This window comes from Electrophorus electricus, chromosome 1, assembly GCF_041902795.1.
Source record: "Electrophorus electricus isolate QZ-2024a chromosome 1, ASM4190279v1, whole genome shotgun sequence".
In the NCBI taxonomy this organism is placed as follows: domain Eukaryota; kingdom Metazoa; phylum Chordata; class Actinopteri; order Gymnotiformes; family Gymnotidae; genus Electrophorus; species Electrophorus electricus.
In genome coordinates, this window is record NC_137497.1 from 34,994,451 (window position 1) to 35,014,358 (window position 19,908).

A 19,908-nucleotide genomic window follows, 5' to 3' on the forward strand; every position below is an offset into this window, starting at 1 on the left:
AACAATGCCGGCCGCCGGCTTCCTGTGTAGCAGTGGCTGCTTTTGTGAGATGTGCTGTGAGATGGAGATCAAGGTGAGTTACATTTCAAGTCGGTACCCAAGAAACCAAGAAAACGCACTCGCACACAGTCCCGACTAACCACAATTAAGCAAGAGGGCCCTGGTGAGGAAGCAGACACAGCCCTGATAAACTCCTCCACGTGGATAACAAAACAGCCCCGTCCTGGTCCGCCATTAGTGCAAAATTGAATTTTATGATTTTTCTAACGTGGCGAGCGGATGGCTCGCCGATCTCGGCTGGTCCCATCAAATCTGAATGGGCTCGGGGGAGATTTCCTTATTCATAGTGAATCTTTCAAGGGTGAATAAAAGGAATGACGGTGGGTCCCCAAGCGAGGGAAGTGATCATCGCGTTCACCTTCAACTCCTCTTTGATGTGGCAGAGTCAATTTTTAATCAGCCGCCATCGGGCCGGGCTTCATTTCTCCTCACAGAGTCCTATTACCCGGCCACTTTCTGCAGGGAGGTGATAAGGACAATGCTCTCCGCTTCCTGTTCATGGAGCCCCACGTATGACGGCTCCCTTTGGAGAGGCTCGGAGGAGGGAAGTGTAAAAAAAAATGAGGGAGTGAGAGGGGAGGGGAAAAGGTCACCTCTCCTCCAGGATTAACCCTTTCCACCCAGCTCACGTCAGCCATGCCAGTGGGAGTCTGCGGCGGGAAGCAAGGCGTGAAGAGGTTTAATTCGGGCTTAACCATGCGGCGTCCGCTCCTGTGTCGACGTTGCTGGCATGGAACCCGGGTCGGCCCCTGCCTCGGTTAGACATGCCGGTCTTGGGCCTCTAAGATCAACCTGATCTTAGCGCCTGGACACGTTAAGAGCTCGAGTTCAACAGCAGGGGAAAGGTGGGTGGGTTGACAGTAGTCAGGGGAGGCGCCTCTTATGCACTGACCTGCTCAGCTCCGCCCCCCCCAGCACCCCTCCCCCTGCCCCTCCCCTCCCCGTCTGCTTTCAATAATCAGTGGCAACCAGCCTGTCCCTGCCAGAACCTTTGTCTCAACGCCAGCAGCGTCGGTAACCCTGCCTGCGGGCTCACGCTGAAACGCCGGGATCATGTGGGCGGCGACGGGGGCAGGGCTTGCGCGCGCTTGGCCGCTACGCGCATCCCTTGCTCTTCATTTACAGTCCAATCAGGTGCATATGCTCCCTATCCATACCCCGCCCCCTCCACCCCAGTCGAATCTTAAAAAGGCAATTTAAGAAGTGTACTGATGGATTACGAGGAATATGTTTTCGGGCCAGCTTGCCAGTGGGTAATGCTTATAATGTCCCTTTAAAAAGGACAAGACTTTTATTAATGTTCATTTTCGTTTTCTGACAATTTAACATGAGATATTATGTATTCAAATAACGAGGAATATCTGCAATGAGGCTGATTGCCTCCAGTTCTTCCACTATAATATTTAAATGCATTCCATGAAGTGAAATTTGCATTTCTCCAAAGAGCCACCATGGATCCCCACCATGAAAATAATCTTAAGATACTAAAAAAAACCTTATCCATTAACAAAGACCAATTACTCTTCTGCTAAAAGTTTACAACATTACAGTGCTGTATGTCATTAGACAGCGAGAGAGAGAAAGGGAGAAAGAGAGAGGGATGAGGAGAAAGGGGGGAAAAAAAGGTTTTTAAAAGACAAAAACATCAGCATGAAGACAGTTCCCCTTAAAGGCAACTCAGGACACCAGTTTATTGTGATGAATTCAGATGGTTTTACAGCAATGGAAAGTACACACAAACACACGCAGCCGGACTGATAACTTGCCACCCTTTCTATCGCTGACACAATGACCTTACCAGATTGGACTGGTCTGTGGGGAGTGGGCATGGTGGGAGGGTTGTTAGCAGAGGGCAGAGCGATGCTACCACTATGCATGCATCTTAATCTCATTTGCAGCCGCCATGCTCAAGGTAAAACAAAAACAAAACAAAAAAAACAGCACGTGTGTAATGTGTTTTTTTTTTCTTCTTTTTTTCCTGCGCGGCGCTCATGTGTAAGGGCCCCAGAGTTATTTTCATTTCCAGTGTGGGAAATAAACTAATGCAGCATAATCACTGTTGTAATTGTCGAGGCCGACTGGCGAAGGCCTGCGCGGGCACCGTACGGCAGGGGATCATACTGCCAGGCGACAATACCAGCGTCTAGTGATTTTTTGGAGTACCTTCATTTTCTGGGAGAGCACGCGTGCGCGAACCGACATGTTCGTCAAACTGTGGCAGGAAGTCAGACAGGATAGGAGGCCTGGTCTTGGTTTCCATGTATGAAAAGTGCTTGCTGTGTCAAACATTAGGGGGTTGGGGAGGAGGGAGGGTCATGAATTAATCCCTGCGCCGAGCTAAAACGAGTTAAAAACACATCAAAAGCCATCTTAACCTCTGGAAACTGCACCAGGTTTTCAACAACAACAAATGATGATTCCTCGTCATTGTTTCTGAGGGACGCGTTCTTCTCAGTACTTTGGGCTTGGGCTGGGAGTCTTAAAAGCCTATGGCTTTATTTTTAATGACTGTGTGTGAGGCTAAGATGTGTGCGCATGCATTTAAAAAAGGAGTATTTTTAACTGTGACAGTGCAAATGACTAATACCACTAACAAGCCCTGCCGTCCCTCATTAAAATGTATAATCCTTGGTCAAAGTAGTGAAAAAATGTCACTTGCTTCATGTTGCTCTGCATTTTGCAGATAAGAGAGAATGCCAGTCTTTGACTCCTGCATCTACTAACAGTCTCTCATTAACACACCGAAACAAACCCTCTTTCTCCAGAGAAGAGCAATTTCAAAGAGCAGGCTTAGAGGTCTCCTTGTTTAGCCAACACAGCCTGGTTTCTCTCTCTGTTTTTAACTTAGAGGATAGAAAGGAATCCATGGCTTTTGCCGCCGTTTGAGACACACGTCTCTATTGTTGTGAGAGCTGTGTGTGTGTGTGTGTGTGTGTGTGTGTGTGGGGGGGGGGGTCATGGGGAGCATAGATGGAGTTCATTGCAAGATCAAATGGCAGGCAAGAGCAATCACTTGTTTTCATGAGACAGAAAAGCTCATTATGTTGGAGATATGCCATTTGATTATTTATGCCTGCTGTAAATCCTGCCAGATAACATCCAAATAACAACGCTGGTTTGTTTATTAATTTGCTCCTTTTGCTTTGAGAGGAAAAGGTGCTGAAGAGACCCCGACACTAGTGCCCAAGGACACCCTCACAGCCGTGAGAGAGAGAGGGAGCGAGTGAGAGAGAGAGAGGAGAGGAGAGATGGACAAATTCTATTACATACTGCATTCTTTTTATAAATAGGACACAGGTGACTAAAAAAACATAGGTTGGATATTTTAAAGACATGAGGAAAAATGATTATATGGCAGCCATCACCAAGTCCCATCAGTGGTATTCATTAGAGAGGAGAGAGTGCTTTAAGTGGAAGCTGAGGGACAGTGAGCTATAGCGGCCCCATACAAATGGACCCAAAATAACAATGTATTATCAACATGCACAACACAGACAGCAGGTGATTCATCCCCTCACTTATTTATGAACACAATCACTGGGCACAGATGAGAGCTCATTTTCTGTGTAAAATATATGGCCCCAGGCTCACTCACTCTCTCTAACACACACACACACACACACAGAGACACGCACGCACGCACACACGTGAGCATGAACGCACACACAAAAATAAACAACATGGCTGGAAGAGACACCTTACTGACCAGTAGCAACTCATGAATTAAAAATGCCCCGTCTCTGGCTCAGATTTTGGGGTAAGGATGCTACACTGTCCATGTGCACAAACACGCAGATGAGAAACAATTGTATAACGTTATATATCAAGGGCAACACAACCGAACGTGCTCGGCGCAACATTCCAGGACCTGCTGACTACCATTACAGCTTGCATTGTGTTCTGTCTTGTCGTATTTTGCATCACTGCAACACTGTGGATCCTTTACCTCCAGAGAGTGGCTGTGGGTGGGAGGGGCAGCGGAGGGCCAAGGGTGGGGGGCCGTGGTGGCCGTCCGCTACTTTTGCATGCTCTGAAGACACCGGTGTGCCTGTCGGCTTTCTGAAAGCTCGGTTTATCAGCTGACGGAGGTTTTGGCAGCTGATAAACTGAATTTTCAAGCAGGGAGAAGCCTGAGCAGGGCCGCCTGTGAGAAGCCCAGAGTGTGGCCTGAGCGCGGGGGCTGGGGGCGTGCTTCAGTACGGTCACTATTAGCTGAACGGATATAAAGATACACACATTTTCAGGTTCGGTGCTTCTGAAGTCAAGATTCAATTATATTTTCAGCATTTTATTGATTCTACAAAGTTCTAATTATATAGTCAGAGATTGGTTTGACTCAAAATATAAATTTAATTTAAAAAGACTGAAAAGTGATCTTTTGTGAAAAAAAAAGGTAATCTTGGAAAACATTCCACTTGAGCTATAAACAACACAAAACCCTGCAATGCCTCATATAAAATCTTATTTAAAGAAAGATCTAACTTTCTTTTTTTTTTTTATCATTCATTTTATTTATTTTAATTTGAAGGCCCTTCAGTTGTCTCTTGCTTGGGCCTACCCTGGGCCACATGACCTCTTGGCGCTCCCTCTCTGTGGCTACGGCATGCCTCAGCACCTCTTTCATCTTGGCCTAGGTGTGACGGTAGAGGGAGGGCGGGGCCCAATGCTCCAGAGGGGCCACAGAGAGTCACGGTCGGTCGCAAAGGGGCGGAGGGGGGGGGGGGGGGGGGGGCGCAATGGACCCGAAATTCCCACGTGTCCAGCTCAGGAATTCTGCCACGGCTGTTTGGGGAATCCGGGGAGCGTGGTGGATGGACCACATGGCTTGCTCGATGATGAAGGCTGAGATGGTTTTGCTCCAGCTCATCGCTTTGTCGAACAGCCTCTGACGACGTCCACCACCTGCACGAGGGAGGGGGGCAGCCCCATGCGTCAAATTAAACACACCTAAGCCTGACATCAGGGATCGTTAATCAGTGGCTCTGTGCTACAGGAGCCTTCGCTATGCATGGCTTTGTTCGGAAATGCAGATGTGCTGCAGAATCTGCTCCATGGACCTACGTTTTGGAAAGGTGCAATGCATGACACTGAACTGTAATTTTCGTGAAAACGACCCGCAGTTAATTTAGCATCGATTTTAACAGTAAACCATGAAACAAAGCAAATAGCAGCTACACAATATGATTAGAAAGTGAGAACAATCACTGTAGACAGCACCCTAATGAGACAATGGCATGCCATTTTGTGTATCATCACACTATTCCAATAGTACAAGTTAACAATTTTCAAACAATAGCTGGTTTGTCAGGGTGTGTAACTGCTGTAGAGAAAGCCTATTTACTGCCTTGTTCTGTTTGAAATCACTACTTTTCTGGTAAATGACACAAGTTCACGTAGCAATTAACAGTTAACACAATATTCATACAGTAAACGTTTAGTCATGATTCAGCAGCCGGGTGAGTCAACTTGTGTGGCCGAGTGAATAAACAAATGAGTACAGTGAGTGAGGGGAGTTTTAAAGGGTGCACTTAAGTGTGTGATCCTGTAATAGTCAGTACACGCACACACACACACACACACACACACACACACACACACACACACACAAACAGCAATGTGGCAGTCGCTCCCAATGGACACCTCCCCAAAAACCTCCCCAAATGCACCCATATCTGAGCAGGTCAGAGAACACCTTTCCACCAGCCTCTTCCATGAAGATGCTTTCTGGAGGCTACAATGCTGGAGCAGTCAGGAAAAAATACATCTTACCTTGGCCTGCTTCATTAGCTGTTTACTCAGCCTTCCACAGAAGAACGCTCTTGATTTATGACGAGAAAAAGAAACAGCTGGTTCAAGGTCTAGTTAGCAGAACTAAGCAGCATCGTAACACAGCGGTATAAGATCAATCGGCTATATCTCCTTGAACGCGTAGATGGGATGTTAAGTGGACTCTTTATTGTCTCGTGTCAAATAGTGAATTCTGAAATGAAAAGAAGTCTCCGTGTTCCTTTTTTGAAAAAAGAAAAATAAAAACGAACCCCCACCCCGCACCCCCCCACCCCCCCCCAAACTTCAAAACCTCAAGTATTTGATCTCGCTGCTCCCTTCACACATCTGTAGTTTACTCCAGCCAGGGCCTCACGAGAGGGCCAGGAAGGGGAAAGTGTGCTGCTCTGCCGGTCCTGTCTCATGTAATTGCTAATTAACTTTGCATTTTGGAGGGCACTTTTAATGTCTGCTTAAGAGGGTTGGTGGCCATCATTTAATTATGAAGAGGCTAATGACAATCTCAAATATTAACTTTAAAACGCCTCTGACTGGTCAAGCTTGGAAAGTGTCATTCTCCCAGAGTCGGCGTGAGAGCGATGGACATGTCAGCGGTGGGGTGGACCGGTGTCACAGGGGGGCAGGAATTCTATTTCATATCAGTATGAGAACAGACTCCAATACTGTAAACAATAGCTTCAGCCTGAGGATATTTAAGTCAGAGAAAGTACATCAATATTCTAGCACTCACAGTCACTTGAAAGAGTCTGAGTTCAATTAAAGAGTAGAGATTTAATCAGATGCATACCTTTTTAATATCTAAAACCTCACAACTGTATCTACTGTACAGCCCTGCTGTAGCCCAACCACCATTTTAAATTGAATTCCAGACTTAATCCAGGTTGAATCAACAGATAAGAACAAAAAAAATCCGGATCAATGGATCGCAGCAAACCAACAGTGTGATATTGTTAGTCCTAAGTGCATTCAATCAAGCTCACTTCATTCGCAAAAGGGACATGAATTATAGCCTTTTATGAACAGTGAGTGTAGGAATTAGAAATCAAACCCTGTGTGACTTTATTCGAACCCAGCAATCTATGCAGATTAGACAGGGGCAATTTAGCCTCCACTGCCAGAGTCGTTTTCTCACCATTACTGCGAAATGAAGTAAGACGTTCCATTATTATTTAGACCAGGAATGGGGGTGGGAGGTGGGGGGAAAATTACCTTTTTTGCCTGACTTACTGCAGTCATTATTTCAAACATCTTAGTTTGAATCAATACCCATAATGAAGCATTCCTTTGATTAAGAGGGGACTCCCTCTGCAGGTGTCGGTAATGATCTGTGACCCTGAATGAGAACATTTCACAAGTCACTCACCTCCTCTTCTGGCCCTTGCGCTGCTATGATCATCTCTGGCCACTGCCAGCAGTCATGAACGACACTCCAGCGGCACTGCAGGGCTGGTCCACTAAGTCACATGACCATGCAGCACTTGCTTTCAGCCAATCGTCATCTGAAAGGCCAAACCAATGGCCTAGATTTGGATTTAAGGGAGCTCTGACCACACTCTAGATTCTGAGGGTCAGAGGCTGATTAAAGAAATCTTACAACATGCACCAGGTCTAAACCCACAGGTTTTCAAGGTTTCACAACTGTATAATGACCTACATACTCATTGAGACTAAATCAGATCATTACAGAGTTTATTAACGGCCATCAAAAATGTAATATGTATTCATAACACCTTGGGTATATAATGCATATTTGTAAAATTATAGCCACCGACCTCTAGATGTAGTAGTAATAATAATAATAAATTAAATCTTGCTGTTGTAGAGTGGTAGTGTGTAAATGTATAGCTCTTTCCCTGCCTGGCAGTCTGCCCCAGCCAAGGATAGAGATAGAGACGCAAGATTTGCTGTGAGCTTTTGTTTTTTTACCTTTTATCTTTGCCATTTCCCTGTACTGTGACACTTAAGCACCCAATCCAGTACTGAAATGGTACCTGCTATTAATTAAAAAGACAAATATGACCACACACAACACTTCTTTCTCTTGATTGGATTTCATCTCTGACTTTCATCTGATGGAGCAGATGTTCAAAGCCAGTGGCTCAAAACCTTTTTTTTTTTTCAAATCAGATGGCAGAGCAACAGAGAGGTGTGAGGGCCTCGCTGGTTTACCTGCCACCTAACACCGCTGCTCTGTGTGATCGCCGGGGGAGACGCATAGGAAACCAGCAAGGAAGCCCATATCAGAACACCAGGCCGGCACGGCTACATCTGTAAAGTCACTCACATCCTCTACCCATGTTGCCTCTTTTGAGGAAAATCCACCACAACTAAACTCAATATCTTGCCTTATTTAACCCTTAAAGCAGGTTGATTTGTGTGCCGTGAACCCTTATGCTGTAGCTGACCTGTACCTGTTGATTTCATAGCTCAGAAGCCACCATGTTGGATCTCAGCCTTGACCGGTCACCGGTTTCGCTCAGGTTATACCTGCAGATAAAAGACAGAGGGCAGAAAGACGGACCACTAAGTGGAATGAAACACAAGTCACTTTGATGGTGGCTTTCAGCTGATGGCCCGGCGATGCGGCGTTCTCACGAAATGCGCCACAACGTATTATGCTGCGACCTTGCTCATGAAAAAGAAATATTCAGTGGAGTCAAATGTGCATTTTCTTCTTTAAATCCAGCAGGCAGTGAGGCCATTAAAGCAATGCGCACGAGGCCAAAACTTCAATACTCCAAATAGCATTAACATGGGAACAGACATGTCTATGAATGGGCATAACGAGGAGAGCAAGAACGCGGTGTCTATTAAAATGCTTTGGGAATGATGGCCTGTTACCCAATAGATCTCTTAAAAAGAGATGGCCATCTAATTAACAGCCTCTATTGTATACCACATAAGGCAGGCTCTTCTTCCACTCCCCCCCGACAGCCCATTTTATGCCCAGATGAACTCGCCCAGTTAAAGCCGCATTCTCGTGCAACTTTCTAAATACTTTTGCTGTTTTGTGAGTGACATCATCGGTTTTGTGGACTTACAGCACTTATTAAACGATTTAAAATGCTAATTTGCCTTTACAGAAGAACTCAAGTCTGAAGGCAATGGATGGAAAGAGGTCTATCATGCTTGAGAGGCATATTCATGTTTAATGAATTCCAACACCACTGTGCACCCCCCCGCCCCCCTTTAGGCACGCACGCATGCACAAACTTTGTATCCTATTAGCGATGACGACTCGCATAAAGAAAGCGAGGAGAAAAGGAAACCAAGATGCTACAAGGCCATTATGGAGATTTACATGTAGGAGATCCTGCCTGACAACTCGGAAGTGTCTTCTTTTGGAATAATAATGCTAATTTATAGGCGACCGCTTCTTATCAATCAATATTAAAGACTGTAGTCCCACAGCGAAATTGACCCCAACCCCCCCAAAAAGGAATCAACATAAGCCCAAGAAAGCATTTCTTAACACAGAGCCAGACTGACCCAGGCCTACGTTACCCCGCAATCTACAGCACACCCTAATAAGCCTTCATCTCCCCGCATACAAATTGACTGTCCAGAGTACAAGAGCTCAGAATTAAAAGAAAAAAAAGGGGGTGGGGGGGGGGGTGTAGGGCTCTTTCTGTACTTGGATTTCAGATCTGATTCGGAAGATCAGAACAGCACCGTGGTTTCACAGACCCTGTCAGACAAGTGCTTCATATCTGTGGTGTTTGAGCGAGGCATAATTAGAAAATCTGAAGTTTTGCCACAAGACGTATGCTAATTACGCTTTTTTTTTTGGCTTTTGTTTGCCTGGCTCTGTAATCAGACTAAGTGCACGATGGTTCAGATGTGTGTTCCAGCTGAATCCGCCGTCCTTCTATTACCACGGCAAAACGTGGCTGCAGCCAAGGAATGTGCCGCTCTCACACTGCGCGCGCCGACTCTTCACAAACAATCTTGCACAATGGAACGCCCGCCATTTTTAGTAGCCTTTTAATTGAACCTACTTTTTTTCCATTTGCGAGCGTAAAACGTAACACTCTGTGGAGAGAGGAGAATAACAAGGTTCAGAAATAACAATGGAATATGTATGACGGTAATTATGTTATCATAAGGTGTAATACTGTATAATACTGACCACAGCATTGCAGCTAGTCTTAAATACACAAACACACACACACACACACGTGCACACCCGCACGCACAAAGTCTACAGTATAACACACAAGCACAAACACTCTGTCATAAGCTTCAGATGCTCAAAAGGTTCAGATTCTCTGCAGCCGTGTGTATGTTCTACGCGGAGAATGAATGAAGCGGCTCACTCAAGATGCCATTCACTGCGAACATTCAGTGTGGTGGAGCTCACTCGTCCTAAACAAGGCCATAGAAGCCTCGCCGTCTGCCTCTCGCTCTCGAAATTCCAATCAGCAGCCCTGTAATTTCACTAATTAGCAGGAGCGTTTCCGACAACTTGACTGGATTATGGTGCGGCTGATGCCGTCTGGTGTCTGAACGCCTCTCGCTGCGTGTTTACAGCAATCCGCAGTTGCGATTGCTCACCGCTTGCTAATTAAGAGCAGATAATTGTGGCTTGATTTAACGACCCTATGGTGACGGCTGACAAGCTGTCGCAGGCGGAGCAGATGGCGACGGAGTGAGGGGAGGGTGGGAAGCCGCGGACGCGCAGCCGGGCGGCATGTGGTCTTCCCCACACTCGGCTGTGACTGCAAGCCGCACCGGGGAAACGACCGTTGGGCGAGCCAGCGCGGTCACCACATTAACACGAGGCGGAGACACAGCCAATGTGGTTTTGCTTCATGAGCACAAGAGCACCATCATAAAACACACTTAGATCCTGCTTGGGGAAGAAAGTGGGCAGGAGGTCTGCCTGTCCACAGCACGAAAAGTAAATGGTCGGATGAACCCAGAGTCTTAATTTATATTTATTTTATTTTTTATTCATTATGCATTCATTTCCAATAAAGGCAACAAGTAGGGACTAAACTTAGCTGCTAATTTGCATGGAAATAAAAAATGAATGAATAGGATGTATAGTGTGACAACAGGCTCCTTATACAGCTGGCTTCCTAAGACATCTAATAATGTTTTCTCATCACGCTGATGGCCATCACATCGCTCTCCTGGAAGGGACCGGATTGCGATTTTAAAATTGCATAATGGTATTACGCTGAAATATGAGCCACAAACCGACAGCCACGCAAATAATATATCTCACGACGTACAAACCGTGGCAAAAAAAAAAACAAAAAAAACAACTCAAGCTATGAAAATGAGACATAATTATAATAAGCAAGAGGATCATAAATTCCGAACGTAAGGTGCGGCAGTGGCGGAATAAACGCTGGCGGCTTCCTTCGCCTCGTTTTGGACGATCATATCCGCCTCTATCAAAGCCTCATTGACGGACCCGTATGAATAGCGTTTTCCCAATGATTAAAATAGACAAAGGGAGAGAGTCATCTTGCTGTCGCCCTCTCTAATGCTATCATTAAAATGACTGACAGCTGGGAGTGGCGTTCAAAACCAATGGGAGTCAAAACAAATGAGCAGGGCATTCACATAAACCCCGGCACGTCATTAAGCAGGCGCAGGGGCCAGTGCGGCACTTACCAGGGGCCAGGCGAGGGGCGGGTCAGCCATACAGGCAGGTGCTATAGCCAACCCCGGCCTCCTATTAATGCTCTCCTAATGAATCTAACAGAGAGCGTGCCACTGATGAAGAACATTCGCAAACTATTAAGTTGGAACCCTTTTCTCAGGAGCATGGACATCACCCAATTTAGAAGAGTGTGGGGTTGTTTTTTTCTAATTCATTGTTTGTTTATTTCTCCTTCTTATTAAAGCCCATGATATTGTCTGTTGCCCTAGAGAGGGAGAGGCCTGGGAATTGTCATTAAGATACAGATTATCATTAAGATAAAGATGTAGATTCCCCTAATTTGCTGCTAACACACACACTGATCTGATGTCAACAGGAAGATCATTTTTGCAATAACAAACTTGTGTAGTATTTTATGTACTCCTGGCATTATTTTGTGCTATATTCTTCTTTCGGTATGGCTTATGTGGCCAATCAAACGTTTCTCTCTGCCACCAGCTCATGCGTATAATACATGTGTGAGCCCACATGCGCACGCACGCACACACACACACACACACACACACACTTACTTTGAGGCTGACATACTTACTCTTCCACCTTCAGATGACCTCTCTTAGCTGATTAACAAGTGCTTGCTGATTAGCAGAGTGACTGTGGACAGCCTGAGCAATGGAGAGAGAGAGAGAGAGAGAGAGAGAGAGAGAGAGAGAGAGAGAGAGAGAGAGAGAGAGAGAGAGAGAGAGAGAGAGAGAGAGAGAGAGAGAGAGAGAGAGAGAGAGAGAAGTTAATTAACTCTCAGTGCATAAACAGTGATGAAGTGCATTGCCAGGCCCATGGATTGTCACAGCCAATCATAGCTGGAGATGAGCAGTCATGGTGGTAGGGGAAATGGCCTTGCAGAGCCGAGGACATGCACATACAAACACACACACAGTAATAACTTTGATCCTTAAGAGAAGTCGCTTCTGTGGATTTTTTGCTCTCATTCAGGTTCTGTGCCATGCCTCTGTGCTAACTCAGCTTTTTATCAGATAATGTTAGAAACCTCACATGATTATTGTGGTACTAAAATGTGACAGTCACATTTTTTTCAGCATCTGTCTGTCTGTGATAGCTGCCTTGTGGAAGAATAAATAAATAACATTTCTAAGGTTTACAGGGGCAATAAATTAGATTGACATGACCCTATAAAGTCTGACAAGAGAATAGGCAAACTGCAAATTAGAGCACACACCAAATTACAGAACAAACCAGTTCATGTTCACCTATATACATTATTAGTTTTTATAACCATTTTACAACTACACTTGTCTCAATACCATGTCCCCTGTTTCAAAACACATTCATCATACTAATAGACTATGTGAAGTAAACTGTCTTTTATACTTTTGTGTTGCTTTGATACAAAAGGCATTCAATCACTATTTCTTCCAAAATTCAATAGTACCTCTCTGTCAGTGTTCACCAATGGTCTGTACAACCACTTCAGTAGTTTATACAACTACAGCAATATTTGCAGACATTTAGGTACTCAAAACAGTCAACTTTCAGTTCAAAACCCAACAAAATTCTGATCACTGCGATGGAAATATGTGGCATTTTGACAAATGAAAATATACCCTTGAAAAATACGTAAAATAGATTATTCAGATTTTAGCAGAAAGTTTATTCTGTTTTTTATGTCTGTTTGTTTGCAGCTTTGTTACCATCGATAAAAAATGTGGTCACACTTGTGTTGAAATATGCATGTCTATAGGGAAAATATAGCTGTAGGTGTCACTGAAGAGATTTTTCCACTATTACTGCAGTACATGTTCTGCTGAAACACCTGGCTGTCATTTCAGCTAATGACCTAACCGCATAACATTTGGAGTGATGTTGATAAAAATCTAAGGCCAAATGCAATGGGCAGGATGGGTGCACAAGGCCAACACTAGACCTCTGATGCTGATATGCAAACAAATATGTGCAAATTACTGTATATAGTGAAAATAATAATTTGGTATTACTGTATTTGTTATTGACTATATAATTTTCTTTTCTGAATTACAGTAAATTGCACTGTGAGAACAAATAACAAAATACAGTAAACCACCTGAGGAATACTGTGGCTTTTGTGGTTTGTTTCTTTATAATATATTGAGTTACATTACACAGTAAGTATTATTCCGTGTTTCTGATACATTAAAACATTCATGCATTTACAGTATACTGTAAATGTACTGTTACACATTTAGTCATGACATCTGTTGTGAGAGGTAAGACAACAAATTAAGTTTCTTTAGCTAGCTAGAAGCATTTGTGGATGCAGAACCAGAGGAAAGGGAAACACTGTATATGTATTTTGTAGTGTTAGAAGTTGCTTGTGTTTTGAAGTTCATTGTACACTGAGGGACAAAGCAGTCTTGTGGGAGAAAGCATATGTTATAGTTATGGCAGCGTGAGTCACTTTTGGATGAAATAAGAGGTGTTTTGGCGGTTGAAGTGCATTTTGCACCAAAGGTTAACTGTGCTGAGGTGCGTGTTTCAAAAGCCTCTGTGTGAAGAGTTTTGAAGAAGAGGACTTGGCATTGAGACAAGACATGAAATGATTGTAAAAATGTATAAAGGGAATGGAGATGTACTGGGATGCAGTTTGGTACAACCATGCTCACCTGCTGGAGCTCTCTGTCCCCATCCTCCATCCTCCATCCTCCATCCTCCATCCTCCACCCTCTATCCTACTCTCACCTGCTGGAGCTCTCTGTCCCCATCCTCCATCCTCCATCCTCCACCCTCTATCCTACTCTCACCTGCTGGAGCTCTCTCTCCCCATCCTCCATCCTCCATCCTCCATCCTCCACCCTCTATCCTACTCTCACCTGCTGGAGCTCTCTGTCCCCATCCTCCATCCTCCATCCTCCATCCTCCACCCTCTATCCCACTCTCACCTGCTGGAGCTCTCTGTCCCCATCCTCCATCCTCCATCCTCCACCCTCTATCCCACTCTCACCTGCTGGAGCTCTCTGTCCCCATCCTCCATCCTCCATCCTCCACCCTCTATCCTACTCTCACCTGCTGGAGCTCTCTGTCCCCATCCTCCATCCTCCACCCTCTATCCCACTCTCACCTGCTGGAGCTCTCTGTCCTCATCCTCCATCCTCCATCCTCCACCCTCTATCCCACTCTCACCTGCTGGAGCTCTCTGTCCCCATCCTCCATCCTCCACCCTCTATCCCATTCTCACCTGCTGGAGCTCTCTGTCCTCATCCTCCATCCTCCATCCTCCACCCTCTATCCCACTCTCACCTGCTGGAGCTCTCTGTCCTCATCCTCCATCCTCCACCCTCTATCCCACTCTCACCTGCTGGAGCTCTCTGTCCCCATCCTCCATCCTCCACCCTCTATCCCACTCTCACCTGCTGGAGCTCTCTGTCCTCATCCTCCATCCTCCATCCTCCACCCTCTATCCCACTCTCACCTGCTGGAGCTCTCTGTCCTCATCCTCCATCCTCCATCCTCCACCCTCTATCCCACTCTCACCTGCTGGAGCTCTCTGTCCTCATCCTCTATCCTCCACCCTCTATCCCACTCTCACCTGCTGGAGCTCTCTGTCCCCATCCTCCATCCTCCATCCTCCACCCTCTATCCTACTCTCACCTGCTGGAGCTCTCTGTCCTCATCCTCCATCCTCCATCCTCCACCCTCTATCCTACTCTCACCTGCTGGAGCTCTCTGTCCCCATCCTCCATCCTCCACCCTCTATCCCACTCTCACCTGCTGGAGCTCTCTGTCCCCATCCTCCATCCTCCATCCTCCACCCTCTATCCCACTCTCACCTGCTGGAGCTCTCTGTCCCCATCCTCCATCCTCCACCCTCTATCCCACTCTCACCTGCTGGAGCTCTCTGTCCTCATCCTCCATCCTCCACACTTTCACTCTCTCTCCTACTCTCACCTGCTGCATTCCCCCCTTCTCCACCCTTTCCCTCATTCTCTCTTCTCAGCTGAGACATCTCTGCTGTCCACACCCCACACCCCCATGCACACACACACACACACACACACACACACACACACACACACACACACACACACACACATGCACACACGTGCACACACACACACACACACACACACACACACACACACACACACACATGCACACACACACACACACACACACACACACACGTGCACACACACACACACACACACACATGCACACACGTGCACACACACACACACGCACACACACACCCACAAAGCATCAGTGAAGTGCAGAATCCTAACGATGTCATTTAAATGGCAAGGCACTTCATGATGGCTAATGAGAAGCAGGAGAATGGCCCTGCTGCACCTGAGGCCTGGCCAACATTACATGTTATGGAATAAAATGTACAGAAGGTTGTCTGTGCAAAAAGGCTGATCTGCTCATTCGGGTTCTTCTAATTTGCAGTTAGAATACAGCCTGATTGGTCAAATTCTTCACTGTGTTGAAACATATACAAACTAAAAGGGTTTTCATTCGACTTTAGATTAAACCATAGTACACAAACACTGTATTTACTGGCCTTATTAATGCAAAGAAATGTCATCCAGATGGACCCTGCTCGCCTGTCTTGTTGCCCATACCATGGTGCGATGGTGGTGTGGTGCAGGGGCACAGCTGTACCATCGCACTCCAATGGCACCTGTGCCCGCCTGCCGGCCAGGCCCACCACACTGGAGGACCCATCTCCGATGCCAACTGGTGCTCATCGAGAGATAAAGGTGACCCAGTTTGTAGGTGGCTGTATTAGCAAAGCGGCATTTTAAGCATGTAGCAAAGTTGCACTTTTAATAAACAAGTAGGGCATTCTGGATCTTGTTTGCATTCCGAGGCTCCTACCGACCTCAACATCCCTGTGAGGCTGTCAACACACAGAACAGGACTGCAGGTCTTCCTTCCACTTCTTCAGGACAAAAACCCCACGCTGCTCACTTTCCCCACAGATGACAAATCAGAAACTACCCAAAGCAAAACCTCTAACATTACTAGCACAGTGCTAACCTGGGACAATGGAAAACGTTCAGCCAAAGATGGAGACAAAAACATTTTCTGACCTTCTAACATAAGTAATAGTTCTTAAAAGAGACTGAACCATCTTAGTAGCTGATCACTACAGATGGTAGGAGATTCCATCCAGAAACCAAGAAAACAACTAAACTGCCCCAAGTGCTACATCTGCCTTTAAACTGAGTTTGAAACCCATCTGCAACCAATTAATGGCATTTGATGATGAAGGAAAACTAAAGTGCCTGCGACACATCAGAGAGAGGAGCGGCATTGTGGCAGCCCCGGGTTCGGGCTTTCTGAACCCTGTAAACTTCGATCCTCACATTGTCCGCTGCAACAGCAGCCATTCCTTCCAAGTGCTCTTAATGGAAAACAAGAGGTGTTCGTTTCCTTGCAAACACATCCATTAGGGACAGTTTCCACGTGCTCCGTGTCGGTGTGGCACTTCTGAAGGGCGGCGGGAAGGGGAGCCGAGCTGCTCCGATCACCGGGCCGAGCGAGCGCTCCCTCTGTCCCCCATTCTCTCTCCCGCCCCTGGGGTATAATTATCTTTTGGTGCTTTGCCAGGGATAGCTCGCCACGTTGGAATCGAGGAGAAAAGTGGACAAGTTCTTGTCTCAAATCGGTCCGGATAAAGTGATTATGTTCTGCATTATGGCGCGCTGGGATTTCTTCATTATGCAAAGTAGCAGGGATGACATTGTGACAGAGGGAGGCAAAGAAGAGCTGATAAAAATAACACGAACTCTCTCTGCCTGAATGTAATGTGGATGTGAGCGAGAGACAGAGCGAGACAGAGAGAGAGAGAGAGAGAGAGAGAGAAAGACAAGAGGGAGACAGAGAGAGGGAGACAGAGAGAGAGAGACGAGAAGGAGACAGAGAGAGAGAGACAGAGAGACAGAGAGGGAGAGACAGAGCGAGACAGAGAGAAAGCGAGGGAGAGACAGAACGAGACAGAGAGAGACAGAAAGGGAGAGACAGAGTGAGACAGAGAGAGGAAGAGACAGAGAGGGAGAGACAGAGAGGGAGCAAGACAGAGAGAGAGAGAGAGAGAGAGGGAGAGACAGCGAGAGAGAGAGAGAGAGGGAGATGAGAGGGAGACAAAGAGGGAGACAGAGAGAGAGAGACGAGAAGGAGACAGAGAGAGAGAGAGAGAGAGAGAGAGAGACAGAGAGAGACAAAGAGGGAGAGACAGAGCGAGACAGAGAGAGAGAGGGAGATGAGAGGGAGACAGAGAGAGAGAAACAGAGAGAGAGAGGGAGAGAGAGAGAGATGAGAGGGAGATACAGAGCGAGAGAGAGAGAAAGCGAGGGAGAGACAGAGTGAGAGAGAGAGACAGAGAGGGAGAGACAGAGCGAGAGAGAGACAGAGAGGGAGAGAGGGAGCAAGACAGAGAGAGAGAGAGAGAGAGAGAGAGGGAGACAGCGAGCGAGAGGGAGAAAAGGACAAACCAGGTGTCCACCATATGCTTTCGGCCATCTTATGATAACTTGACCTCTATCAGTCATAGGATAACACCTTATAGTGGTGTGTATCATTAAGGCGCACTGCTCAGCAGAGAGTGTGAATATTACATGGAGGCTTATGTCGCATGGAAGATTACTAAAAAGATGTCTGTTGACCTCTGTGAGATACAGGAATATAAATTAGGAATCAGTGTGATGATAAACTAGAGACAGCCACATAAATAAAACGATTCCGCCCTACGGGAGGGAAATTTAGGTAGCTTTTTCTGAGTAGCATTTCAATAACAACTACATTAGCTTATGCTTGTTGATACATAGTTCTTTGGGTCTGTTTGTGGCTGGGTGCATCATTGAAGGATGAGTCCTAAAACTTTCATTTCCTTTTCTTTAGCTGGGGATTAAGCCTCTGGAAAGGTCAAATATTCAGCCAAGGAAACAGCCCTCTACTTCTCCAACATGTCTCCAGCACATCTCCCAAACACGACAGCCATCTGCTACCAATTACAGAGAGTGTGGAGTTCTGAATCTCCAACAAATTAGAAAGAAGAACCAGTTATCACAGTCATTTGAATAAGGAAATAGGTGAATTATAATATAGGTATTATCCTCAGTGTGAAAACATTTAACTCCTGCAATACACTTACACAAAATGGTCCTCCTGCAGTATTTAACACCCAACTGGTCCTCCTGCACTATGTGCAGAACATTGTAAAATGGTGTGTATATGAGAGACGGAGCCAGGGTTGGGGCAGGTTGCATGTCGAGCTAATAATGCAAAAATTCCAGCTCTTTCACAGCATGACATCAAGTCAGGTCACAGTCAGAAAGCCAACATCAGTGTGCAAGATTCGTTCAACTTTGCACATTTGCACTGTAGATAACAACAGATCAAATGCTTAATATGGTTCCTGAAATGGAACCAAAGTCCTTCCAGTTTTTTGAGTGTGGGCAGTAAACACTAACAGATCACAGCGGTTTGGCAAACCTCGCTCGCCAGGGATAATGTAGGGGGCTGCAAGCTAGCCGCTCCGATTAGCTTTAGAAGTGTGACAGCGGCGACGTAGTGCCACACAAGTGGCAGGCTGACATTGCCCCAAATCAGCAAGACTGAGGAAGGCAGTATGTGTAAGGAAGTCGAGCAGCAAACCCACATCAGTGACCCGAGAGAGACTAGTGGATTCCTGTTGCCAGCCACCTGGGAACAGAAGAGGTGAGGCTAGCACGGTCGCTAGCGGTCTCGCGAACTGGAGCGAATTTCATGAATATGCACTAGGATAAGAGGCAGCCGCTAAAGTATGGTGCTACAGTGAGTCCCTTTCATCTTCAGGGTCACCTGCTTGAGGGTGGGCACGGGGTCACGCACGACGTGACTTACAGATGACATCACAAGGAGCCTCGCTTTCATTTTGTGGTACTAATATGAAATTAATGCAACACTGGGGATCTAAAAAGTGGCAAAGAGGAATACCCCAGAAAACCACAGCCTTGTTTGTGACGCCAGCTCTACTAAGAGGAAACTTCCCCATACTCCCTTGTTCACCTGTCCGTCACTCTTTCCAGGCTCGTCCTGGGTGTCCTCCATCCTCCAGTGTCTCCCACTCACGGGGCTTGTTGTAAGATTTGTCATTGAGTTTCTGCAAGCAAATTACATGTCACATGGTTAGTATACAAACATCGATCACATAAGAAGTAGCTTGGTATACAAGCAGCTACTTAACATGTTTTCTTGGATGTCTTCTTGTCTGTGCATCACGCCAGCGCCTGCAAGGCACTGAGGTTTGCCGAGCTGGTCTTGGGGGTTGTGGGAAGGTGGGGTGTTGAACCTGGAGGCTCCTCCTTGATATCGTGATTGAGAGAGGCTCTCACTGGCCCTGGGGGTCAGCCGGCACTCAGGCTAAGTCTGGGCCCTGCAACACCTCAGGACCCCCCCCCCCCCCCCCA

The 19,908-nt window shown here is 46.3% G+C and overlaps 1 long non-coding RNA gene across 7 annotated transcripts in view; it reads right to left on the minus strand.

Moving 5' to 3' along the window:
- Window positions 1–1,554: 1,554 nt before the first annotated feature.
- Window positions 1,555–19,908, minus strand: part of LOC145658684 (uncharacterized) — a 23,855-nt gene continuing 5,501 nt past the window's right edge. For 2 of the 7 annotated variants that reach the window (XR_014124409.1, XR_014124406.1), the window contains 2 exons: window positions 19,508–19,838; window positions 1,555–12,126 (listed from right to left, as the gene is read on the minus strand). This is a non-coding gene — a long non-coding RNA (uncharacterized LOC145658684). Of the gene's footprint in view, window positions 12,127–19,507 lie in introns of all 7 variants that reach the window. The other 5 variants (XR_014124405.1, XR_014124403.1, XR_014124410.1 and 2 more) reach the window with 5 other exon arrangements.